Below are 27,251 nucleotides of genomic sequence, written 5' to 3' on the forward strand. Positions count from 1 at the left end.
AACATCTTCATCTCGGCAATTATTTGTAACAAATAATGGGTTAAAAGGCACATGCCTTCCTAATACTCTACCTGGGACTAACTATTCAGTGAATTTATCACTCTAGGGAATCTCAGGCACTCAGTGGCTGAGAATAAACTATTGAGTAAGGCATAATTCTTTAGGAGTTTACCTTAATGGAATATTCTCAATTTATGAGGGTCCTCTACCTCAGGAGATTGAGGCCTTGGACTACAAACTCATAGATTCCTAATTAAAAACCCAGTAGGAAGGGATTGAGTGGATTAGTTTTGACCTGGTTTTCAACATTTCTAACAGGAAGAAATATTTTGGTGTTTAAAGACCTTGTCAAATCCTTAGAGGTAGATTGTGTATCAGGGATCCCACAAGGCTCCTCTCTATCAGCCATGATGTTCAACGTATTTTTATTACAATTCTGCATATTAAATTGTCTCAGTCTGAATTTAGATTATATGCTGATAGGTACTAAGTATTGCTATACTGGGACAGACCAAAGGTCCATCAAGTCCAGCATCCTGTTTCCAACAGTGGCCTATCCAGTTCACAAATACCTGGCAAGATGCCAAAAAAAGTTCAATACATTTTATGCTGTTTATCCCAGAAATAAGTAGTGGATTTTCCCCAAGTCAATTTAATAATGGTCTATGGACTTTTCCTTTAGGAAGCTGTCCAGACCTTTTTTAAACCCCGCTAAGCTAACCACCTTTACTACATTCTCTGGCAACAAATTCCAGAGTTTAATTACACATTGAGTAAAGAAACCTTTTCTCTGATTCATATTAAATTTACTACTTTGTAGCTTCATCGCATGCCCCCTAGACCTAGTATTTTTGGAAAGAGTAAACAAATGATTCACATCTACCCATTCCACTCAACTCATTATTTTATAGATCTCTATCATATCTCCCCTCAGCTATCTTTTCTCCAAGCTGAAGAACCCTAGCTGCTTCAGCCTTTTCTCATAGGGAAGTTGTCCCATCACCTTTATCATTTTTGCCGCCCTTCTCTGTACCTTTTCTAAGTCCACTATATCTTTTTTAAGATGCGGTGACCAGAATTGAACACATTATTCGTGATGCGGTGATATTTATTTCTTGCTTGGCAATGATAAATCTGAAGAGGATGCATTTCAAATGTTAAGACTTTGAATGTAATCATTCAATGGCTACATAGAAACTATTTAAAACATAACTTGACTAAAACACAAATACTATTATTGACTAGTTATCCTTGTGATGATGGACCTGAGAATTTTGTGATTGATGATTTAACAGTTCCCATCATTAATACAATTTGGAATTTGGGAATCCTTTTTGATACTTCTTTATCCATGAAGTCACACATGACTAAAATTGTCAGCCAATTGTTTTTTAAACTGAAGATGGTTAGATTACCTGATCTTCTTAGCCCTTCCAGTTTTAGATTGGTTGTTCAAAACATGGTTATGCCATGCTTTTATTATTGTAATAGTTTATTGGTAGGACTAAATAAAAGACTTTTGAAGGCTTTACAGTTAGCTCAAAATGCTGCAGTGCATATTGTCTTTGGTATTTTACGATTTTGCCACATTAGTGCCCAACGTTCCCATATAGGATTTTATTATGGGAACATTGGGCACTAATGGGTTAAAAGCACTTCATTGGCTTCCCATAGAACAAAGAATAACATTCAAAATGTTACCAGTGGTGTTCAAGATGTTGAATAACCTAATTGTCAGCATTAGCCTGAGGCTTTAGGGCTTACTCTGTGTCAGCCAAAGACCTCTGGGAGAGAAGCTTTGACATTCTTCCCTCCCCTCCTAGTCTGATCCATGGAATATCAATGAAATACTGGAAAGGTCCCACTTAAATTTCTTTCTGAGAAGTTCTGAGAGAAAAGGACATTTCTCTGGTAAGTGAACATTATTTTGCTCTGTGCTTTGATAGCTTAAAGTTTGGGGTTTAAAACAGGAATTGTAGGTTATTGATAGACAATTAGAATAATAATAAAGAAGCAAACTTTATTAACTAGTCTCCATACACTTTTCCCTATAGTTTTAGAACTTGAACTTTCTGCCACAAAGTATTAACATATAGCTTCTAGAAGGCACAGCAGGGCCTAGTTCAATATTCATTTCCACCCCCTCCCCACTCCCACCCATCCCTAGCACATCTCCATTTATAGTCAATTATTTTAATTAGGTTAACAATTAGAGTTTTAATTACATTTAATTAGTTTCTGAGAAGCAAACACTAAATAAATTACATATATACTGTACACCGCCTTGAGTGAATTCATTCAAAAAGGCAGTAAATAAATCCTAATAATTAATTAATTAATTAATTATGCCATATAATTTTAAGGCTCTTTATACTCTTCTAAAAGTTTTAAATAACTTTCTAATACTGATGCAGACAGAAATCCAGCAAAGAGAGGGGTGATATCTAGATTTTAGCATTGAGTGGCACATGCATGATTATCTCCCAGTTGGAGAGATGTTATATGTGTGTGCTCGATGCAAAGAGCTTCTAGCTCTCACAGAATGAGTCTGTTCTCTTGAGGCTAGAGTAGCAGACTTGGAAGAGCTGAGGGAGACAGAGAGGTACATAGAGGAGGCCTACAGAGACATTGTAGAGAAGTCCCATCTCCAGTCTGAAAGCACCTGTGCTGCCTAGGAGGATGGAGGTCTCCTAAAAGGAGGGAAGAAACCTGGAGAACTTGGAAATAATCCTGTAGCAAGGAGCAGACCACTAAGGGATGCAATATCCTCTTGCACAGAGGATGTATGTCCAGAAGAGGGGAGATACGATAGAAAGAGAACCCATAGCCTTACAAAACTACCCCACCAACCCATTCAGCTATTAAAGTTCACAGTTTATACTACCCTGCCTAACACCTTCCTTCTCTCTTCTCTTACTCAATCTTTGTACAATACTAACTGTATTTGATTTCCTGGAATGACTTTGTCATAACAAAACTCTGTAAGCCACATTGAGCCTGCAAATAGGTGGGAAAATGTGGGATACAAATGCAATAAATAAATAAATAAAATAAAATAAAATACTGAGTGCAGTGGAACATGTAGATGTAAATTGCTTGTTTACACTTTCCAAAAATATTAGGACTTGGGGGTACGCAAAGAAGCTACTAAGTAGTACATTTTAAATGAATCAGAGAAAATGTTTATTCATTCAATGAGTAATTAAACTCTGGAATTTGTTGCCAGAGAATGTTGTAAAAGCAGTTAGCTTAGTAGGGTTTTTAAAAGGTTTGGATAAATTCCTGAAAGTAAAGTCCATAAGCCATTATTAATATGGACTTGGGGAAATCCACTGCATATTCAAGGATATGCAGTATAAAATCTATTTTGTTGTTCTTAGATCTTGCCAAGTACTTGTGACCTGGATTGGCCACTATTGGAAACAAGATACTGAGTTTGAAGGACTTTCGGTCTGTTGCAGTATGGCAATATTTATGTTCCTGCCATTTCCCCATATACTCACAGTTTTGATGTTAACTCTTAAGTCTGAATCAGCCATTGACAGGGTCAGTTTGTGCAGTACTTTCTGGTCAGGAAAAATCAAATTTACCAGGTCTGGTCCCACAACCTGTTCCTGGTGCAAATTTTATACAAATCCCAGGTCAGAAACACAGTCTTTCTGAGCTTAACTTTATATTTCTTGTTATACTGTTCCAGCAACAAGGCAAATCAAAATTTGTAATCCACAGGTCAAAGTAGTCCATTCACTTTTATCCCCATAACCCACATTCAGCACCAGTTTTATCTAACCTGGGTCTTGCGACACCACTAGCTCAGTTCCACCTTCCCAACCTGGGTCACAAGAACACTATATACTCACTGCTCCTCTTGTCCTTTGCCTCTCTTACACCACACTCTGGCTCATTCCACACTCTCCATTCATCACATTCCTTCTTGGTTTGAGCAAGGGTGTGGGTCAAAGGTCCAGACTGGAGATCATGGGTATGAGAAAGAGTAAGTGAGGGCTTCTAGCAGATGTCTTACCAGTCCCAGGAGCAAGCGTCCTTGCTCCTGCTTCAGAGACAAACCATACTGTACTCCAGAGGTTTCATTTAATGCAAACATAACATTACTGAACTTTCTGTAAATGGAAGCCAAACAGTTTCAGTGTAACTCCATATGCAGTGGCGTACTAAGGGGGGGGCGGTGGGGGCGGTCCGCCCCAGGTGCCAGTGGGTGGGGGGTGCTCTGCTCCCGCCGCCTCCTGTGGCCGTTCCCGCGGCGCCGCACATTAAAAAAAAAACCGGCGAAGCAGCGACGCAGGCAGCGCCTCGTGCCCTGCTTGTAAAAAAAAAAAAATCAATCTCCTTCCTTCTCCTCCTCGTCTTGATTGGAAGGCCCGAGTCGACGTCAAGACGTCAAGACGAGGAGAAGGAAGGAGATTTGATTTTTTTTTTTTTTACAAGCAGGGCACGAGGCGCTGCTGCGACGCTGCTTCGCCGGTGGGGAAGGAGAGGGGCGAAAGGGACTCGGGTGGGGGTGTTCAGAGAGGAGAAGGAGACTGGGGTGGGGGTCTCAGACAGGGGAGGGGAGAAGGGGACTGGGGTGGGGGTCTCAGAGGGGAAAAGGGGAGGGGAGAAGAGGACTGGGGTGGGGGTCTCAGAGGGGAAAAGGGGAGGGGAGAAGAGGACTGGGGTGGGGATCTCAGACAGGGGAGGGGGAGAGAGGGGACTGGGGTGGGGATCTCAGAGGGGAGAAGGGGACTAGAGTGGGGTCTCAGAGGGGAAAAGGGGAGGGGAGAAGGGGACTGGGGTGGGGATCTCAGACAGGGGAGGGGAGAAGGGGACTGGGGTGGGGATCTCAGAGGGGAGAAGGGGACTAGAGTGGGGGTCTCAGAGGGGAAAAGGGGAGGGGAGAAGGGGACTGGGGTGGGGGATCTCAGACAGGGGAGGGGAGAAGGGGACTGGGGTTGGGGATCTCAGAGGGGAGAAGGGAAGGGGAGGGGAGAAGGGGGTTGGGATGGGGTGTTCAGAGGAGAGAAGGGGACTGGGGTGTGGGTCTCAGACAGGGGAGGGGAGAAGGTGGACTGGGGTGGGGGTGTTCAGAGGGAAAAAGGGGAGGGGAAGAAGGGGACTGGGGTGGGGGTCTCAGACGGGGACAGGGAGGGGAGAAGGGGACTAGGGTGGGGGTCTCAGAGGAGAAAAGGGGAGGGGAGAAGGGGACTGGGGTGGGGGATCTCAGACAGGGGAGGGGAGGAAGGGGACTGGGTGGGGGATCTAGAGGGGAGAAGGAAGGGGGGGGGAGAGGGGGGCTGGGATGGGGGTGTTCAGAGGAGAGAAGGGGACTGGGGTGGGGGTCTCAGACAGGGGAGGGGAGAAGGGGACTGGGGTGGAGGTGTTCAGAGGGGAAAAGGGGAGGGGAGAAGGGGACTGGGGTGGGGGTCTCAGACGGGGGAAGGGGAGGGGAGAAGGGGACTGGGGTGGGGATCTCAGACAGGGGAGGGGGAGAGGAGAAGGGGGACTGGGGTGGGGATCTCAGACAGGGGAGAAGGGGACTGGGGTGGGGGTTTTCAGAGGGCAAAAGGGGAGGGGAGAAGGGGACTGGGGTGGGGATCTCAGACAGGGGAGGGGAGAAGGGAACTGGGGTGGGGATCTCAGAGGAGAGAAGGGGAGGGGAGAAGAGGACTGGGGTGGGGGTGTTCAGAGGGGAGAAGGGGACTGGGGTGGGGGTCTCAGAGGAGGAAAAGGGGAGGGGAGAAGAGGACTGGGGTGGGGATCTCAGACAGGGGAGGGGAGAAGGGGAGGGGAGAAGGGGGACTGGGTGGGGGTTCTCAGACGGGGGAAGGGGAGGGGAGAAGGGGACTTGGGGTGGGGATCTCAGACAGGGAGGGGAGAGGAGAAGGGGACTGGGGTGGGGATCTCAGACAGGGGAGAAGGGGACTGGGGTGGGGTGTTCAGAGGGCAAAAGGGGAGGGGGAGAAGGGGACTGGGGTGGGGATCTCAGACAGGAGAGGGGAGAAGGGGACTGGGGTGGGGATCTCAGAGGAGAGAAGGGGAGGGAGAAGAGGACTGGGGTGGGGGTTTGTTCAGAGGGGAGAAGGGGACTGGGGTGGGGGTCTCAGAGAGGAAAAGGGGAGGGGAGAAGGGGACTGGGGTGGGGATCTCAGAGGGGAGAAGGGGAGGGGAGAAGGGGACTAGGGTGGGGGTCTCAGAGGGGAAAAGTGGAGAAGGGGACTGGGGTGGGGGTCTCAGAGGGGAAAAGGGGAGAAGGGGACTGGGGTGGGGATCTCAGACAGGGGAGGGGAGAAGGGGACTGGGGTGGGGATCTCAGAGGGGAGAAGGGAAGGGGAGGGGAGAAGGGGGCTGGGATGGGGGGTGTTCAGAGGAGAGAAGGGGACTGGGGTGGGGTCTCAGACAGGGGAGGGGAGAAGGGGACTGGGGTGGGGGTGTTCAGAGGGGAGAAGGGGACTGGAGTGGGGATCTCAGAGGGGAGAAGGGAAGGGGAGGGGAGAAGGGGGCTGGGATGGGGGTGTTCAGAGGAGAGAAGGGGACTGGGGTGGGGGTCTCAGACAGGGGAGGGGAGAAGGGGACTGGGGGGTGGGGGTGGTCAGAGGGGGAAAAGGGGAGGGGAGAAGGGACTGGGGTGGGGGGGTCTCAGACGGGGGAAGGGGAGGGGAGAAGGGGACTGGGGTGGGGATCTCAGACAGGGGAGAAGGGGACTGGGGTGGCGGGTGTTCAGAGGGCAAAAGGGGAGGGAGAGAAGTGACTGGGGTGGGGATCTCAGACAAGGGAGGGGAGAGGAGACTGGGGTGGGGATCTCAGAGGGGAGAAGGGGACCTGGGGTGGGGGTGTTCAGAGGAGAGAAGGGGACTGGGGTGGGGATCTCAGATAGGGGATGGGGAGAGGAGAAGGGGACTGGGGTGGGGGTGTTCAGAGGGGAAAAGGGAGGGGAGAAGGGGACTGGGGTGGGGATCTCAGACAGGGGAGGGGAGAAGGGGACTGGGGTGGGGGTGTTCAGAGGAGAGAAGGGGACTGGGGGGGGGGTCTCAGACAGGGGAGGGGAGAAGGGGACTGGGGTGGGTGTGTGTCAGATGGGAGAAGGGGCTGGAACTGGGGGCTGAAAAAAAGGGGCAGAGAGAGAGAGGGGACAGATCCTAGATGGAAGGGGGAGCGAGAGGGAGGGCAGACCCTGGATGGATGGGAGAGGGAGGGCAAATGGTGGATTGAAGGGGCAGAGAGAAAGGGCAGGCAGTGGATGGAAGGGACGGCAGAGAGGGCTGACACTGGATGGCAGAGAGAGAGAGAGAGAGAGTGTGAAGACAGATGCTGGATGGAATGAAGACGGTGAAAAGAAGATGAGGGAAAGCAGAAACCAGAGACAACAAACTGTAAATAAAATATATATTTTTTATTTTTTTTGCTTTAGGATAAAGTATTGTAGATATGTTAAATGTTTATAATAGAACATGTAAATAAGGTAATCTTTTTATTGGATTAATTTTAATACATTTTGACTAACTTTCGGAGAACAAAACCCCCTTCCTCAGGTCAGGATAGGATACTGTAACAGCACTATACTGTACTGACCCGAGGACGGAGGTTTTGGCCTCTGAAAGCTAAATGTATTAGTCCAATAAAATGGTATTATTTTACTTTCTATATTTGTTTTATTTCAATTTGTTAATTTGTAAAGTGGTGATTGGTACTTGTTAGTTTTTTTCAAATTTACATCTGCTGTCTTTATATTTTGCAACAGTACTAGGGACAGTTTTCTGTTTCTGTGGTGTTGCATTGTATGCAGAGTCTGGCATTGGGGGTTCAGTTTAATTTTTGTCTAAATAGAAAGTTTATGATTACTTATTCTATAGTGGATTAGGGTGTATCTGTGTTTGTGAAAAAGACATGGCTTTCAGTTGGCATTGACTGTTCAGGATCTATGATCTGTACTATTCTGTCTGGTTTCATTTTACAATAGGTGAATTGATGTTCTAGTGCTCACTGTAGTGCTTAAGATGCTTTCCTTTTCCTTGTGTGACTCGTAGAAATGACTGCTTATGGTATAGTAGAATTGCTCTATAGGTCCTGAGTGTTTTGTATTCTCGGCATGTCTAGTACTGGATTTGGGGGGGGGGGGGGGGGGGGTGTTAAAAAATGACCGGCCCCGGGTGTCAACTACCCTAGGTACGCCACTGTCCATATGTATAGTAGAACTCCTCTGGTCCATTTGCGACTGTATACCACAATCTCCAAACCACACTTTTCTCCAACTGGATCTTTAGGGTAGGGGTTTCCTCAGTATATACACATTTACAAGATCTCCTGTCTTTTACCCACCCCAGGGGCTGGAAATAATTCAAGGCTGTTATCAACTCCTCAGATTCCAATCTGCTTCCTTCAGGCACAGGCCCTTTAGACAGTCCTCTTTCCAGAGATGCACTTCTGGAGTCACAACCTGGCCTTAAACAGGCCTTTTCTAGTCCTGCTCTTGGGCTGGGTTCCCCTTACCCACCCCAGAGAGTTTCACACGATCCTAATTGCCACTTCTATGGGCAGCAACTGTTCCTCAATTCATCCTAAGTTTGCTAGGCCACTTTGGGATTCCTCTCTCCACCAAGGGTCCCAGGCAACCAAAGACCCCTGTCCCCCACAAATCAGAGCCTTTTTTTACCTCTAGCTCCACCTCCCTTGTCAATCAACTAACAACCCACTTTCTTTCTGCAGTTTATTTCAACAACACATCCCTTCGGGCTGGGCTTCCTTCCCACCAGGATTATCAAATGTTATACCCCCAGTGACTCCAGGAAAAAGCTGGCACCACCCAGTAGTCCCTATATAATTGGGGATCATATTCTTGTCCTGCTTTCTTTGGTATTGTAGTCCATTTTCTTGGCCAACTTTCTCTCCCATTCCAGTCTCCGAGGGCCATTCACCTTCTACGGAGAGGTTTCCATATTCATCCAGAGCCCTTCTTCAGTTCATCTGGAACCTGTGCTTCTTCCTGTTTTTTTTTCCTTTTTGATAAAAGAGAATTGCTAGGAGACACTGAAGGTTGAATCATTAATTGATTTGTACCCACAACACTTGGGTTGTTTGACAGGAGAGAAACACTATATAGCATAACACTCACCATATCAATGACTAGTTGCTGTTCAGCTCACAAGTTAGCTTGTATGTGAGGATCCTGGGCCAAATGTGCCTTTTCAATGACATATTCTAAGTGTCCCAATATAGTATGCAACTTATGTGCTACTGTCTCTTTCTCTAAGTTCAAAACTTAACAGTTTTCTTGCCTCTCATTTTAACTGTTATGTGTCTGTTCTAGTAATAAAAGTGAATCTTCTAATTCATGCCGACAGTGATACAGCTCAGATTCTATTTGCCTCATTGTGCAATTAACTATCACTAAGTTACAAGTGATCTGTGTAAAAAGTGTCTGTACACTGAAATTTCTAGTGTTAAATACACTGAAAAACTTTTGCTTCTAAAACCAAGGATATTTGTAAGCCATTTTATAATTACAGTCCAGCACAAAACTGAACCAGGCCATTTAAACTATTTCACACTAGTGCCATCTGTGGCTAGTTCAGCAGTGCTAAGTAAACATTCACAGAGAATTCACTGAGCATAGCAAGTAATGTGAATAAAGAAAACACAACCTTGATAGTGCTTACTAATGACACAGCAATACTTTATCACATAAGGACACGCTCTGTTTTCCTGGAAATGAACAAAGAAAAATACAATTTAAACATCAGAAAATAGTTATATTTGCACAGCACTATAGGCTTGTCACTATATTATTAATCAAAATTAATTATCTAGTGGCAATATTCTGTTATCTTAGTGGAACCTCCAAATTATAAGAGGAGCAGTTACAGTTGCAGTGCCTCCCGCAAGGACACTGCATAAAGAGGTTGGCAAATTATATGCAATGGTAGAACTCTGTTATCATGGTTATTAGACTATGCCCCCTTATGGGTATCTTAGCTCGTAGCTCCTAAAATCATTAACAAGCAACTTACACAAGGCCCAGATATTATAAAAATAGAACCTGTTTTATTTACATGCAAGTGAAGCAAACAAATAAAACAGAGGTAATAACTACTATACAAATGTTAGCTCTGAGAAAAACAAACACACAACTATTTTTTAAATGTGAACATGTGAAACCTTATTAGGAAAGGTACAGAGTAAGTACACATACTCCCCTAGCCCCACAACTATTGGACTACCTGCTTTTATCCACTAGCACAACAGAGCTTGTGGTTATACAAGCCTGCAGTGCTGGGAACTTCATCTCTGTCAGGATGCAGGAGCAGCAGACAAGTCAGCAGGTTCCAGCTACAGCAGGCTGTGGAATATTACAGCAGCAGAGATGAGCAGGGCAGTGCAGAGGAGCTCAGCAGAGTGCAGTGAGGTTTGATGAGGTGAGGAGACTCTTGAGATGATGAGATCACTAATTATTGAGTCTCCAGGATGCCTCTTTTATACAATCCTGTTGCCTGTTAAGTACCATCTTTTGTATAAATTGCTTTTGCTTACTCATTATGCATTGTATCATGATATTTCTACTTATTTGAAGCAAGCAGGATTTAACTAGAACTGGTGTTTTATTTTCAGTTATAGTGTCCGAGGAATGGAATAAGTTGCCTTTATAATTGAAGGCTGAATCAAGACTTGCCTCTTTTGAGAATATTATGAGGGACTACTTATTCTGTTTGGCATTTTTTGTGCCCTCTTCATTTTGCTGTTTTATGAACTCATTGCTGATATTTTGCTGTTGCTTATTTTGCAATGGTCCTTCACTGTCTGACTATGCATTGCCATTTTTATTATGTATGTTTGTTTTGCATTTCCACCTTGGATAAAGCCTATAAATCACAGCAAGAAAATTTCCCTCTATTATTCTTGTTATAGAAGGGGCGGCTTCAGACCCTCAGTGAGCTTATCATAACGTTTTTGGCTCACTGACTCAAACCGGTGGCTCTCATTTCTCATATAAAGCCTACCTCGAGAATCCTCATTAGCCAACCGCTCCTATATGTCAAGATTTACCTCACCAAGGGGCGGTACAAAGGCGCAGTAAAATTTTTAGTACGCGCTAAGGATTACCGTGCGTTAAATGCTAGAGATGCCTATAGGCATGGACAATTCATTTGCAGATCATGGAAGAAAAACAGAAATTTTTTAGCATTTATGAAGCATGTAAAGTGCAATGATTTTTATCTCTTTGTACTAGTTAATTTTCCATGTAGACCATGAGGAATAAATGAAAATTATTGAAACTCTTGAAAGAAAAACAGGGATAACAACATGATTTCAAATTGTTTTCAAACACAAAACCCCGATATTCAGCTGGCGGAGGGCAGCACTTTTACTGCCTGCTTCCGGCATTCAACTCAGATATTAAATGTGGCGCCATTTCTAGTGACCGGCATTGAATATCCAGGTTTTTCAATGCTGGCTAGTGCATGACCGGTTAAGTTGATATTCAGACTTAACCAGCCATGGTTTAGCAGGCAAAGATTGGCCTGTTCTTAATGTGACCTTATTTGGCTGCTAAGCCTGGCTGACTAAGGGGCCCTTTTACTAAGCCTCATAAGTGTCTACGTGCACCCAAATGGAGTTACTGCCCTGCTACCATGTGGCTCTTGTGGTAATTTCATTTTTGGCACACGTCCGATATGTGCGTCTGGAAAATAATTTTATTTTTGGCCGTGCTTATCGGACATGCGCCAAGTGGCATTTGGTGCATGTAGGTCATTACCAACTGGTTACCTCGTGAGACTCTACTGCTAGGTCAATGGCTGGCGGAAAGGTCCCAGACCCAAAATGGACACGCATCAATTTTCATTTTTTGCACGTCCATTTTCTGCAAAAATTTTAAAAAGGCATTTTTTGTTGGTGTGCTGAAAAATGATTCTGCGAGTGCCCAAAACTCGTGTCTACACTACCGCAGGCCATTTTTTCAGTGCACCTTTGTAAAAGGACCCTAAGTTCCTTATATCGGGACTTAACTGGTCATGCCCCTGAAACGCCCCCATCACCAGTTTTATTTTTAGTGCTAGCCGGGCATTCTCAGTGGTGATAACTGGTAAAATGCTGCTGAAAAAGACCAGTTATCCACCAAGATGCGAGTTAACCAGTTGGTGGCCGTTCCTCGACAGTTAACTTGAGCTGAATATCAGGTCCATCATGTTTAATATCAACTTGATCAGCATGCTCAGGTATCATTGAGTATAGTAATTAATTCCAGGCATTTTCTAGAAAGGAAGTTAGAGTAATAGAAGGCACAGATTATGCTCTGTTTCAATAAGCCAGGTTGGAGAGACATGTTTGACAGTTTGAGCATTATAATAGGCAAAATAAGAATGTCTGAATAAATTACAACAGCTGTAATATGACCTCTCAGCTTAACTATTCAGTCAGACAGTTTTCATGCGCTGCTATGGAAATGTATAATTAGGGAGATGAGCTGACAAGATGTTTTAAAAACTGAATTTAGTTAACTAACAGCATTTCTGTAACGGAGATGCCCTGTTTGTGTGCTAATGCCATATAGGACATAACAAGCTGTCATCACTGGAATGATACAATGAGACTTGCAGGCACATCCCAACCCCTAGAAAGAGGCAGTGGTGGAAAAATGGTCACCACTGCCACAACATTTATGAGCCGTCTGATTCTATTAGGACTACCAATCAGAACATTGATCTGCTTGTGCATGCTTAATTTGCCAGTATTCCACATTTTGCACCACAGCACCCAAACTCTAACAGATTTTCTCAAATAACTTCTAATTTTGAGATAGGTAAACTATAAGTAGACAGAGCACTATGCATACATATTATGGAACTAAGAGAACTCTGGGAAGCACTGGTCTCTCTAAACTGAGCAGGTGGTATTTCAATATGAGAGCCCATAGTTTATAGCTGAGGGCATATAATTTCAGCCGAGCAGAGTTGTGCAGTATCTTAGATAGTTTAGGATTGCCTAGAAATGTGAGGATGGATAAGGTTAAAAAATTGGGGGTGATTGGATGGAGCGTGGAAGTTGATGGGAGAGATTTATAGAGGTGCTTTGTTTTGAGTGTGTTTTTTGGCAGGTAGAGGGTATTCTCTGGAGGGTAGTGGTTGAGAAGGAAAGTGTGTGGAGGGTTTAGTTTTGTTTGTGAGAGGCATTTTCTATGTTGTAATTTTTCTCTGGGATTATTTGTGTGCTTAGTGACTTCTTCGGGGATGAGTATTATGCTGTGAACATAGGAGCCAACTTTTCAAAATGATTGGGGGTGCTGAATTTTTTTTTAGAGGTGGTGCATTCCCCCGCCTCCTCCTCCCCCCTCCTCCTCGTCCCCCACTCCTCCCCCTCCCTCCCTCTCCCTCCCTCCGAGTTCCAGGCCCCCTCCTCCCTCCCTTCCTCCGGGTTCCAGGCCCCCTCCCTTCCTCTGAGTGCCAGGCCGCACCCTCCCCTACCCTCCTTCCAAGTGCCAGGCCCCCTTCCCTCCATCTGAGTGCCAGTCCCAACCCCAGCCCGACATCTTCTCCCACAATAGTCCTCCGCCGGTCCGCCCTCACCTTCCTGCGTGTTGTCCAGAATTTTAAAACTCATCTTACCTTGGGGTCCCAGTGGCAGCAGTGAAAGGTGAGCAGGTTCTGACTCCGGCCCGCAGAGCTGAGAGATAAGGGAAAGCTGAAGCGCCGAGCCTGCTCGCCTTTCACTTCTGCCACCGGGACCCCGAGGTAAGATGAGTTTTAAAATTCTGGGTGGCACGCAGGAAGGCGAGGGCAGACCGGCGGAGGGCTGTTGAGGGAGAATAGGGCGGGCACTGGGCAGGTCGGGCTGGCTGGAAAGGGAACTTCTGGATCCGACTTCCGGCGGGTGAAAATATTGGGGGTGCTCGAGCACCCACAGCACCCACGGAGTTGTTGCCTATGGCTGTGAATCTTGGTGGGGGATGGTGGTGTTTCCTCCTTGGCTTAGAGTTTTTTGTGGGTGAGGTGCTGTGGAGTTCTGAGTAAGCTTCTGCAGTAGGCAGTGCTTACCTGTGGTGAGCAGTTTTCTGGGTCTGAAGTGCCAGCAGTATTTTGTGGAAGATAGTAGGTTTTTGGGTCCTAGTGTCAGTAGCGTTTTGCAGCTGAAAGAGCTGTGCTGGGCTCTGGCACTGTTTGCTTTTCATGGCAGTGAGGTGCTTTTTATTTTGACATGGCACCGCGGAAGCCTTCCAAAGCTGACATTGGTGTGAGTAAAGGTTGAAAACAGGTGGAGAAGAAAAGGTTTAAGTAATTCCTTTCTCCTTCTCTTTGTGAGGTACCCCAGGGCTTTATCCTTTCACCCACCTTATTCAATATTTTTTTTATCAATCCCTCCTTCCCAATTACAATAATTCAGTATCAGCTCTTGGTCCCTAATGCACCTAAATGTAAAGCTATTCATTTCCCCAAACTCTGCACACCTGTACCTTCCACACCTCGTATCATGGAACTTGTTCTTAACTTCTATGATAAAGTAAAGATTCTGGGAATAATTTTTGACTACAAACTAATCTTTAAATGACATATTGACAAGATTTTCAATTCTTCTTTTTTGCATTACAACATATTAACTCAGTTAAGCCATATGTATCCTCATATCAGAATTATGATCTTCTCCTTAGTAATTCATTATTCTCTAGTCTACCACTACCTTCCCTATGGATTTAAAACTTGTTCTGTCAACCGCCATTAAGTTACTTCATAATGCTCAGTGTTTTGATCATGTTTCTCCATTATTAATCATTGGCTTCCAGTACCCACCTGCATCCCCTTCAGACTTCTGACCCTGGTACACAAGTCTTCTACCTTCTACTCCAGATTACATCGCCAGTCTCCTGGTTCCATACACTCTCATGTGTACACTATGATCATCTCAGAATGCTCTCCTACCACTGTTTAGACATCTCCCATGAAATGGCATTTTGTTATGCTGAATCAAAACTCTGGAACACTCTTCCACTTCAAATAAAAACAGAACTCTCCCACCCAACATTCAAAAAACTATTTAAAACCTGACTTTTCTGTCAAGTGTTTAAAGCTCACATATATAATTAATGGTTTCTTCATATTTTTTTGCTACCTTACTATTTCCTCTATCCACCCTTTTAACTTATTTGTGAGACTGTTAACTGCCATTGCATTTTCAGTCTGATGGGCAGTTTATCATATCTGTGTAAATAAATAAATATTAATGTGGTTTAATATTCTATATTTGTCTCATCAGGAAAACAATTTCAGGCTGATTTCAGCCTCTGCTGCTCTCATCTTGTCCATGTTTTTCTGAATCCTTTTTCTTTCTTATTTCACTATTTTAGCTTGCTTGCTTTGTTTTTTCTTCATTTCCATCTTTCCTTATGCATCCGTTTATCTAGTATTGTTCTTTCTCTCCTTTTCAGCTCACATTTCTCCATCTTTTTCCTTTTCTATTTTCCATTGAAATGTCTTTCATATTTATTCTTCCTATTAATTTTACTGTTAAACACAGTGATAATTAACTAGGTCTCATTGCATAAAATGGGACCTGTGCTAAAATAGCATGAGCTATCGTTAATCATTTATTAAATTTAATATACTGCTTTCCTTGTGAGCAAAATGAAGTAGTTTACAATAAAAATAATAAAACAAAAAAATTAAAGAACAGAAGGGAACTCCATTTAAAAAATAGGAAAGAACATTCTTCCAGACTCATACAAACACGTGGAGGGACATTTTTGAACGGGGACACCCATCTCTAAGGGCGCCCATCTCTGAAGACATCCCCACAAAGGGGCAGGGCATCCCGTATTATTGAAACAAGATGGGAGTCCATCTTTCCTTTTGATAATGCAGTCGGGGACACCCAAATCTCAACATTTAGGTCGACCTTAGAGATGGTCGACCTTAGAGATGGATGACCTTGGTTTTCGCTGATAATGGAAACCGAGGACACCCATCTCAAAAATGACCAAATGCAAGCCCTTTGGTCGTGGGAGTAGCCAGCATTCATAGTGCACTGGTCCCCCTCACAGGTTGGTGACCACTGGGGGAGTAAGGGGAGGTCATCTCCGATTCCTTCTGGTGGTCATCTATTCAGTTCGGGAACCTTTTCGAGGCTTGGTCGTGAAAAAATTGGACCAAGTAAAGTCGACCAAATGCTCATCAGGAATGCCCTTCTTTTTTCCATTATTGGCCGAGGACGCCCATCTTTTAACCACGCCCCCATCCTGCCTTCGGTACACTGCCGACACGCGCCCATGAACTTTGGTCATCCCTGCGACGGAAAGCAGTTGAGGACGCCCAAAACTGGCTTTCGATTATGCCGATTTGGGCGACCCTGAGAGAAGGACGCCCATCTCCCAATTTGTGTCGGAAGATGGGCGTCCTTCTCTTTCGATTATGCTGCTGTAAGGGCCACTTTTGCAAAGCAATGGTACCTGTACTGTCGTTTTGCACTGTGCACCATTTCTGGAGCTGAAAAAATACTTCTACTTTTTTAGTACTGTGAGATTACCTAGTGGTAACCAGGCAGCCCCATGCACTGCCAGGTTACTGCTGGGTTAGTGCGGGAGCCCTTATCACCTCCTAAATAGGTGGCATTAAGGGCTCCCCAGGAAATGGCTGTGTGGCAAGTGTTTCACCTTACCACACAATCATTTCCTTTTTCTAAAAATAAAACGTTTTTTTTGGGCAGCTGTAAAAGGGGGCCTCAATGCAATAGCAAACCTGCATGCTGTTGCCACCACAGGGCCCCTTGGTAAAAAGGGCCCTAAGAATCCTAGGTACTAAAACCATCACAGTTACTAAGAATGCATTCAAAAGCACTAACAACCAAGATATAAGCAGCATACAACCTAAGCTAAACTATACTACCATCAACTTCCCCATTGCAGGAGCAGTCCAGACTCATGAATGGAATGATAATTGGAGCAAATGAGTATTTAAAGAGGCATGAAATGATGTATAAGAAGCTTCAAGTTAGAGCTGCTGTGGCAGTGAATTCCATAGTGAAGGAGAAATGAAGTAGAAGGCACTGACTCTTGTGGATTTCCATTGAGCTTTCAAGGGATGTGGAATAACAAGTATATTGTCTTTCAGAGATCGGAGGGTATGGGAAGAGGTGTATGGGATCACCAAAGAGGCAAGATAGGCAGGGTTACCACTGTAGAGAACCTTGTGTGTCAGAGTGAGAATTTAAAATTGATTCTGAAATCTGTAGTTAACCAATGCAGCTGCTGGAGCAATGATGAAGCCTCATCATATTGCTTGGCCTGACACAAAATGTGGGCTGCAGTGTTTTGCAGAGTCTGCAGACGTTTTAGGTTATATTTAGCAATCCACACATGTACAATATTACAGTAGTCCTATCTAGAATGGAGGAAAGCATAGAACAAGGAGCAGAGAGCATCAACATCAAGCAAATTGTGGATCGATCTTACTTTGCACAAGAAAAGAAAAGCGTTTTCACAACTTGGGAAATCTGAGGAGCAAAGGACAGTGATGAGTCAAAAATGACCCCAAGATACTGAAAAGAAGAAACAGGAGCAATATATCTATTGAACAAAAAAGAAGTGACATTTGGTAGAAAGAGTGAACCAGAAATCCAGCAAGCCACTTTCTTTTCAGTGTTCAAAACAAGATGATGATCTTTTAGCCATTATGCCACTGAGTGTTGTTGGGCAGACTGAATGGACCACAGGTCTTTATCTGCCGTCATTTACTATGTTACTATGTTACTATGAGTGTAAACAGTCCTGAAGAGGTTGCGGATCAATAAGTTTGATTCAGTATAGTAAACCAGGAGAAAATTGTCTGCATATGAGTATGAGCTAATCCATAAGGACTGAGGGGTCCTTTTATTAAGCTGAGGGGAAAAGGGTCCTGCGCCAGTTGTGGGGGCCATTTTTCCCGTGCGCCAGAGCCCTTTTACTGCAGTGGGTAAAAAGACCCCAGGCACACATGGCCATGCAGTAAGATAACTCTTACTGTATGGCCATGTGATGGGGAGCCCTTACCACCACCCATTGAGGTGGCGATAAGGACTCCCGTGCTAACCCAGCAGTAACCAGGCAGCACACGGAGATGCCCATTTACCACTGGGTTATTGCCTCATAAGCCATTTCTGGGAGGATTATGCACGGATACATGGAAGAAGATTACGTTCGTTTCACTATCCAAGCTAAGTAACGTTTTTTTCGTTATGTTGTATTGTCTTCAGATATGAGTGAAAGGGTGCTATGCCATACACAGTATGAAAGGAGTTTATGTAGAGTTGTTTTGAGACTGATGATTAAGGAGGTCCCCTCTCTAACTAAAAGGCGTGTCCTTTAAAAAGAGGAGTGTCCGGTTTCACTGAGGTCTTTTTTCTCCACCAACTTTCATAATTGGGAGTCTATATTCACCCTTGAACACTTGAGTCATTGTAGAATCTTCAGAATTGTGGTGATCATATTCTACAAGTTCCATAATTTGCAGTTTTCTTTTTCCCCCAGAAATGGTGCACACTCTGGGCAGGATTACCACTGGTGGCTGCGTTGGGCGGTAGTAGTCTCAGAAGAGAGAGCAGTAAGACCGTGTTGGACTTATCTAGGGTTACCATATGGCTCCAGAAAAAGGAGGACAGATTGAGCCAGTCTGGGTTTTACTTCAATTGCTTTCAATGGAAGCAAAACCCGGACTGGATCAATGTGTCCTCCTTTTTCTGGATGCATATGGTAACCCTAGACTTACCGCCGCTCTGTAAAAGGGCCCCTGAATGAGTAAAGCTAATGGAATAACAAATAAATTAAAAAGCATAAGTGTGAAGAAAACAGTGTGTTTAAGCCTGTAAATGTATTGGATATTTTCCTGTTTTAATTATGTCCTGAAGTGTATTTTCCTATTTGGCCAGCAGGTGGTGTTTCTTTGCTGTAAAGCTGTTATTGGGAACTGAATGTTTTATTTCTTTAACACAAGCAGGGAAGCAAGAAAAAATATACCTTTAAAACCTGTTGACTGCGCTCTGATTGGCCTGGAGTTTGAATTTACTCAGCAGTTGTTGCTGCTTGTAGCTTCAGTTTCAGCCCAGGAGAAAAGAGAGAGAGAGAGAGAGAGAGAGAGAGAGAGAGAGAGTGCTTTTTGCTGAAGCCCTGTAAAAAAACAGTTATATTAATAACTGGTGAACAGCTAAGTATGTCCTGAGCTTCCCAAGTACTTTCTAGGATGTATTCAAATGTTTGGTTAGTTTTCTAATTGATCTATTTTTCAATTACTTGTTACTATTTGCTATTTGCACTTTTTGTTTTTGTCCTCTCTTCCAAGTTCTGAGAGTAAACACATTTGTTCGTTCTGCCTGTCTGGACTGATAAAGAATTCTGGTGATTTGGGTGTTGGGTCTATGAGTACTTTCTGGGAACTGTGGGACCACTGGGAGTGTGGCCCCAGTAACCTAGAAATCACTGGGGATCATTTCAGAGTGGGAAACTCACCCAGAGGTGGTTGTGACCCAGTCGATGGGAGGAGGGTGCTAGTGTAGAACACAAGCAGCAGGTGCAGGTGGACATGAGCTGTGCTGGGATAGACCCTCTAAGTGGCTGCTGGGTACCCAGGTGGGTGGCTAGGCGTTTCATGAAATAGGTGAAAACACAGACCCTAGGAACACATGTGAAGGGAGAAAAGACCTTGACGAAGATGTTTGTTGAACCACTTGGAAGGACTGTTGAACCAGAAAAGAAGAGAACCAACTGAATCAGAAATGCCAAGAGAAGACAGGTGACGGAGTAAAAGGTCATGATTAATGAGATCAAATGCAGATGAAAGGTCTATTGAAACCAACAAAACAAATTTAGCTTGTTCCAAGTTGCTATGAAGTTCACTTGATAAAGCAGTGATCACAGTTTTGGTACTGAAACTGGCCCTGAAACCTGACTGCCATGGGTGCAATGCATTAATGGATTCAGTATAAGTCTGAAGTTGATCTAGGACTACCGATTCCATGATTTTAGAGAGGAAAGGCAAGTTTGACACAAGCTGATAGTTTTTGGCCTGCATGGGGTCTAGATGTGACTTTTCAACAATCGGTTTAATAAGGGCTGTTTTCAGTGGCACCAGTAATGTGCCAGTGGATAAATTGTTGGTAAGGATTTAACATAAGCATGAAAGTAAACCAATAGAAAGTCCATGGAACAGAATGTATTATGTAAGTACATCACTATTTTAGAAAAGGATTCCAATGAAGGGATGTTAAAGGAATCCCAAGTGGCAGATAAAACCTGAGCAGAAAGTAAGAGGATTAGACGGCACAGTAAGTTGTAAAGGCTTGCCTTGAAGTGATATAATTTTTGAGGAAAAGTAGGTGGCTAAGACATCAGATGACAGATGAGTAGTATAAGTAGCTTGAGATGGGGAGCTAGTAAGATTGTTAAAAACTCTAAAATGCTGTTTGGCAGAACTGGAAGCTTGCTGAATTTGGTCAGAATAAAATGTTTTTTTTTTGTTTTGTTTTTCAGTACAAAGCTGCATCACGTGTTATGCAAGCCTAGCAGTTCTCTTAGAAGTGTCTGTTTTCCACCAATGATTCTCTTGCCCCCTGGCCTGGCACTGACATAACTTCAGACCACTATGAAACCAAGGCTGGTGGCTGCTCAATGCTGGACAAAGAAATTGGGGGCAAAAATGGTCAATTGCTTCATGCAGCACAAAATTCCAAGTAGCACCTGCTCATCTAGTGGCAAGTCCTGGAAATCACGTAAAGAAGGAAGAGAGAGAGAGGATCTACATGGCTGAGCCACCTAAACCAGAACCCATTGGTACCAGGCTGCCTCACCGGAACAGAGAGAGAGAGACTGAGAGAAAGAAAAGTAGCAATAGTCAGACCAAGACACTGGCATGGATCGAAGTGTAGAACAGATAGAGGAGAAAGTTGAGATGTAATAATCAGGTCCATAGTATGACTGAGTTGGAGTAGAACATGCTGCGCTAAGCCCAGATCAGAAAGTAAAGAAGATAGATATTCAGAGCAAGGGTGGCCAACAGATTAGTATCTTAACCTATATCTTCATAGTTGAAGCTCTAAATCAAGCCTATTATTATTATTATTATTATTATTATTATTATGGAGTAACCAGCATCAACAGTGAAGAGGAGGTTCCGATATTTGTCATGGCTAAACCTAACCAGTCTGGTTTTCAGAATTACCATGACGAATATGCATGAGATAGATCTGCGTTCAATACGTCTCCTCTATATGCAAATCTATCTCATGCATATTCAATGTGGTAATCCTGAAAACTTGACTGGTGACTCCAGGAGAGGATTGAAAAGCATTTTTAGGGATGTGCATAGGCAAAAAACAATTAGTTTATTTTGTAGTTTACAGAACTGTTACCAATTTAGGGTGTTTCTATTCAGTTCATTTCATTCATGTGGTTTAATAAAAAAAATATGTAATTCAAATTAGGATTTTTTAATGTTTGCATTAATTTGTAGGTTTATGCACATATGTGATAACATTATGGTTACAAATGCTAAGTTTACCTCTATTACTTCTCACACAAAATCTTGCTTTCCGCAAAGAATTAGGTCTAAAATAGCTCACCCTCTTGTTCGTTCCTGTTTTATTTAATCTAGGAACTTTACTTCCTGTTATGATTCTGCTGAGACAGGCAGGGGAATGACTGGGGCTCGCTTCTGATTGGCATGTCAGGGATTGAGCTGACGTCTGAAGCAGCAGACGTCAGAAGTCATATCAATTTAAACTTACCTCTCCCCAGGGGCGTATTTGCGTGGGGCCACAGGGGCCTGGGCACCCGCAGATTTCGCCCTGGACCCCCCTACCGCCGTCAACCCTCCCCCGCCTACCGTCGTCACCTACCCCTGCCGAGGTCCACTTCCTCCGGTCCGGTGCCTTTAAAAGTATTACTTCAGCTGGCGGGGGACCCCCAACCACCGCCAGCCCAGCCGAGGTCTTGTTTTAAGAGGTTCTTCCATCCTCGTGCTATTGAAACCTGCCTGCATCCCTTCCAGTTTCGGACTGAGTCTGACGTCGCAGCACGTTGACGTCTTGCACGTACAACGTGCTGCGATATCAGACTCAGTCCGAAACTGGAAGGGATGCAGGCAGGCAGTTTTCAATAGCACAAGGATGGAAGGACTTCTTAAAACAAGACCTCGGCTGGGCTGGCGGGGGTTAGGGGGCCGCCGCCAGCTGAAGTAATACTTTTAAAGGCACCAGACCAGAGGAAGCGGACCTCGACGGTGGTAGGTGACGGCGGTAGGCGGGGGAGGGTTGACGGCGGTAGGGGAGGGTTGACGGCAGTAGGGGGGGGTGGCGGCCGGGGGGGCTATAATGTGCCCCCTCACTCTAGCCACTGCCCCCCTACCGCCGAACCTCAGATACGCCCCTGCCTCTCCCTACAGCCTATGCTCTAGCGTTGATTCCTGTCATCTGAGCCTGATTCCCTCACTCAGTCTGTGCTTGTGGCACAGTGTGTATTCTTGCTCTTCTCGTTGCTTGCGGTTTCTGTGTGTGCTGGTTGTTACCAGCGTGTGCTTGATTGCTTCACTACACTGCACCTGGGTCTGTCCTCTGCCTGGTTCTGGTGTTGTTTTGTCTGTGGTAAGCTCTTGTCCCTGCTTTGTTTGTTTAGTTTCCCTTTCCTCAGTGTTAACCCATTATATGCAGAGCTTGGTATTTGCCTTCTGAAAGTCCTGCCTCTGTTAGGCAACCTCTCTGTCCGTTGTAATCATTCCTGCTTGTTTGTTTTAGTTTCCCTTTCCTCAGTGTTAACCCTTTATGTGCAGAGCTTGGTATTTGCCTTCTGTAAGCCCTGTCTCTCCTAGGCAGCCTTTCTCTGGTGCCTGCCTTATCCTTTTCGGTACTCTTGTGTGCCTGCTTCTTTCCTGTCTTTATTTGAAAGCAGCCTTTTCCTTCAGCCTGTTTTTCCCTGTTTAGTCATTCCTGTGGAACTTCGCTCTTGTACAGTCTTTTCTACAGTGTCCCATTCAGTCCCTGGCTTTCCCTTTTCCCCTGTGGGCTTTTCCCTCTGCTACCTGTGTTTCGGTGTAGCCTTTGTTTGCATTCTCTTCCTCTGGTCGTAGTCTATATCTGCCAGCTTTTTTCTGTTGCCCCTCCCTTGTGTCACTAGCTAGTACTATGTGTGTTGCATGAGCTCAAGTCCCTTTGAGGCCCCCTCATTGTTCTTTTTCCCTTCTCTAGTGTATGACTCAGTTTCAGTTTACTGTGAATCCCGTATGCTTGGACTCTGTATGAGTGGGTTCGGATCAGCCTTGCGGCCACCTGAGTGGTCTATCTCCTTTTGTGGTGGTGCTTGTTGATTGTCCTGAGTGTGCGGGGCTTTGTGGCCATGGTATTGCTTGCACTGTTTGGTCTACCCTAGGCCTTGGCAAAGGTCTTCCTAGCCTCTGCCTAGGCACAAGGCTGACGAGCAGAATAACACTTCCCTAGCATGTCTTGACATGACATTTATCCAGTAATAAATTGGGGTAATTGAAATCAAGCAAATCACACAAAGCTGCAGCTCCAAGTGAATGCTGTAAAGGTCCCTGTGTGCAATCACTCAAAAATACGAACGTAGAGATAAGACCTCAATCAATACTATTCACAATCTCTCTAAACAATAACATGTACTAGGATGGAACTTATGAATCTTGGTCAGAAAAAAAACACTTCATAAAATGGACTTATTCTAAAAACATCAACAGCTCTGAATCCAAAAAATACTACTAAAATGCACTGCATAAAGATAAAACAAACAAAAAAACCTGCTCAATAAAGAGAGGCAACAAAGAGTCCTTCTTAATGTAACCCAACCATAGCTTCAGCGCTGCTCAGTCTCTATTACAGTAGCTGGTATGGCTATTTGTCACAGTGGTCAAGGGTGAGATAGTTTCCCCTGAGACTGAGTACACTTCCGCTGAATGGTCTACAAATGTTTACAAATTACCTATTTTAATATCCTGGGTGTGTGTTTCCCACAGCAGCCACTGAACAGGAAGAGTGTTATATTTGGTAGTGAGCCCTTGGACCTAGGCCAAGACCTAAGCCAGATTGAACCCATGCTAGCAAAAGAGACTAAAAGGCCACGAGGCCCAGCCCACGACAAAGGAAGTAAAGGTGGAGCACTCCTACGGGCCACAAGGCCGAACTGGAACCCACATGCAACAGAGTCCAAATGCACAGACCACAAGGCCAAACTGGAATCCAAACAACCAGGAAGAAAGGAAAAAGGAAGGTCTCCTATGAAAATACTAGGCTGAGGGAAAACCTGCAGCAGCCAGGCAGCACCCGCTGCAGTGAACACACATGAACGGTCAAAGACCAGTACACGCAGATCCAAGCAGCGCAAAATGTATTGAGCTTTTTTGGGATCTTGCCAAGTATTTGTGACCTGGATTGGCTGCTGTTAGAAACAGGATGCTAGGCTTGATGGACCTTTGGTCTGTCCCACTGTGGCAATACTTATGTAGGATCTTGCTCTGTTTGACTGCATGCTCTCACACTCATATATGACATAGCAGGCTCAAGGATTTGCAAGTCATCACTGTCTTGGGTCTCACTTTTTGGTTAGCTACCCTGCCAGTGTAAAAATTCTAAGCCCTGTCAAAGTAAGTCACTGCTACAGGGCCTGATAAAGTAAGGAATTTTGAAAATAAAGCTGTATGAATTTTGTTAAATTAGTAAATCAAGAAACAATCTCTGTTCAAATTTGGAAAGTACAAAACAAAGATAAAAATATCTTGGATCTGATAATGGCAGTTTAACAGCAGACTTGCTAGGATTTTAGCACAAAAAAGGAGGTAAATTGTAAGAAAAATTTTAAGGAAAAGCATGCTCTTGTGTTGCCTTAATGCAAAAATCTGTCCCATTTAGCTATGCATGAATTGATGCCATTAGTCAATAATAAGGCACTTGTACCATCACTTATCTAAATCCCCTATTATACTATTTTCAATCTCACAGAATATAATCTCTTCTAAGAAACTTTAAGAAACTAGCACGTTTTTCTTTTATAAAGGATTACCAATGGATGAGCATTACTGCCTAGTGTATCTTCAGTGCATTATCTGAGACCATTTTATACCACACTGGAGAATATCTGTATACAGAAGGACTGTTTATCTATATACCTCTTACTGTAGGCCTGAGAGCTATTAAGTCAGCCAGATTTTCAGGATACTCTCAGGACTTTGAATATGCATAAGATGCTTTTGTATGCAATGGAGGCAGTACATTGTGAAAACAAATATTGATTTAAGAGGGCTATTCACTTAATGTGCATTCAATTCAAGTTAGAATGTGTTACTTTTACTATGGCATTCATAGATTTATGTGTGCTAATCAATTGTTAACCTCTTTTAACATTATCGTGGGTAGCAAGTAGCCTTCTAATAGTAGTCAATGAAAATGATGAATCTAAAGTGGGATCTAAGAAGGCGATCTTCAAAAATGTCAGAGATGCAGAGTCTCTGGGGATTTCTATCAGAGGACTTTGCAACAGCTTTCAAGGAAAAAACATGAGCATACTATCCCTTTGGATGCTGTCCTGGAAAATGTACTCAAAGATGTTTGCTGGATATTTCTGTTGATATTTCTTTCAATAGAAAATAACATACGTGCTGTAGGTTGGAAAATGTAGTCTACATATGTAATTTCCTGTCCTGTACTTAAACATTCTAACTCTGATCTGAATGTGGGAAATGTGTATTTGTGCTTAACCTCCATACAAACCTTTTTTCTTCAGATGAGAGGAGGATTATTAAAAAAAAAGAGTCTATTCATTGTCACCTGAAAATTAAAGTGTTGTTTTTGCAAATTTGCATGAAATTTGATCAACATGTATTTCAGTACACTACTATAAGCATTCCATGATTTCCAAACTGTTGTTTTAATACTTTACTGTTAAAAAATATTAAGGGGCTTTTTTTACTAAGCTACACTAGGAAATAGGCTTAGTACACCCCTAACATGGGGACTTTCCCACATGTTGAGCTCATTTCTAGCACGTACATAAAATATATATTTTTTCAATTTCTTGAGATATGGCTGTGCACTCATTTTTGCATTAGCATATGGTCATTACATAAGGACATAAGAGTAGCCATACTGGGTAAGACAATGGTCCATCTAGCCCAGTATCCTGTTTCCAAACAGTGGCCAAGCCAGGTCACAAGTACCTGGCAGAAACCCAATTAGTAGCAACATTCCATGCTACCAATCCTGGGGCAAGCAGTTGCTTCCCCACGTATGTCTCAATAGCAAACTATGGACTTTTCCTCCAGCAACTTGTTCAAACATTTTTTTAAACCCAGATATGATATGTGCTTTTACTACATCCTCTGGCATAGAGTTCCAGAGCTTAACTATTTGTTCCATGAAAAATATTTCCTCCTATTTGTTTTAAAAGTATTTCCCATGTGACTTCCTGAACATCCCTAGTCTTTGTACTTTGGAATGAGTAAAAAATCGATTTACTTCTACTTGTTCTGCACCACTCAGGATTTTGTAGACCTCAATCATATTCTCACCTTTATCCATCTCTTTTCAAGCTGAAGAGCCCTAACCTTTTTAGCCTTTCCTCATCTGAAAGGAGTTCCATCTCCTTTATCATTTTGTTCACTCTTCTTTGAACCTTTTCTAATTCTGCTATTTCTTTTTTGAGATACGGCAACTAGAACTGAACGCAATACTCAAGATGTGGTCGCACCATAGAGCTATACAGAGGCATTATAGTATTTTTGGTTTTATCCACCGTCCCTTTCCACTAACATAGTAGAAGACGACAGCTAAAGACCCTGCAAGGTCCATCCATTCTACACAATAAGATAAAATCATAGCATATGATGCAAAATATCATATATATTCTTGATCTTGATCTGCTCTTGCTAGCTTTGGCATCCTCCCCACTACTGGAGTTTCCATTGAAGCCCACTCCAGCCCATCCAGATCTGTCTAGACATAATCAGGGCACAGACCCAAGGCAGTAAGAGCTAATGTGTTATCTGTGCACTAACTAGTTAGCATGCGGCAGTGCAGGAACGCCCACTCTCTGCTCCCTGATAAAAAAGTTTAAAGAATATTTAACCACACAGTTGATGGTGAAACTAGCACAGGACATGTTAGCGTGTCCTCCATTAAATCATTTACTCTGCATTAGGTGCATGTTTGACAACTAATGTGGCTTAGTAAAAGAGCCCCTAAAATTTGATATACTTATTGATGAATTACAATAAGCACATTAAACTTCACTTCTTATTTTCTCTGTTTTT

This window comes from Microcaecilia unicolor, chromosome 6 (assembly GCF_901765095.1).
Source record: "Microcaecilia unicolor chromosome 6, aMicUni1.1, whole genome shotgun sequence".
NCBI lineage: Eukaryota > Metazoa > Chordata > Amphibia > Gymnophiona > Siphonopidae > Microcaecilia > Microcaecilia unicolor.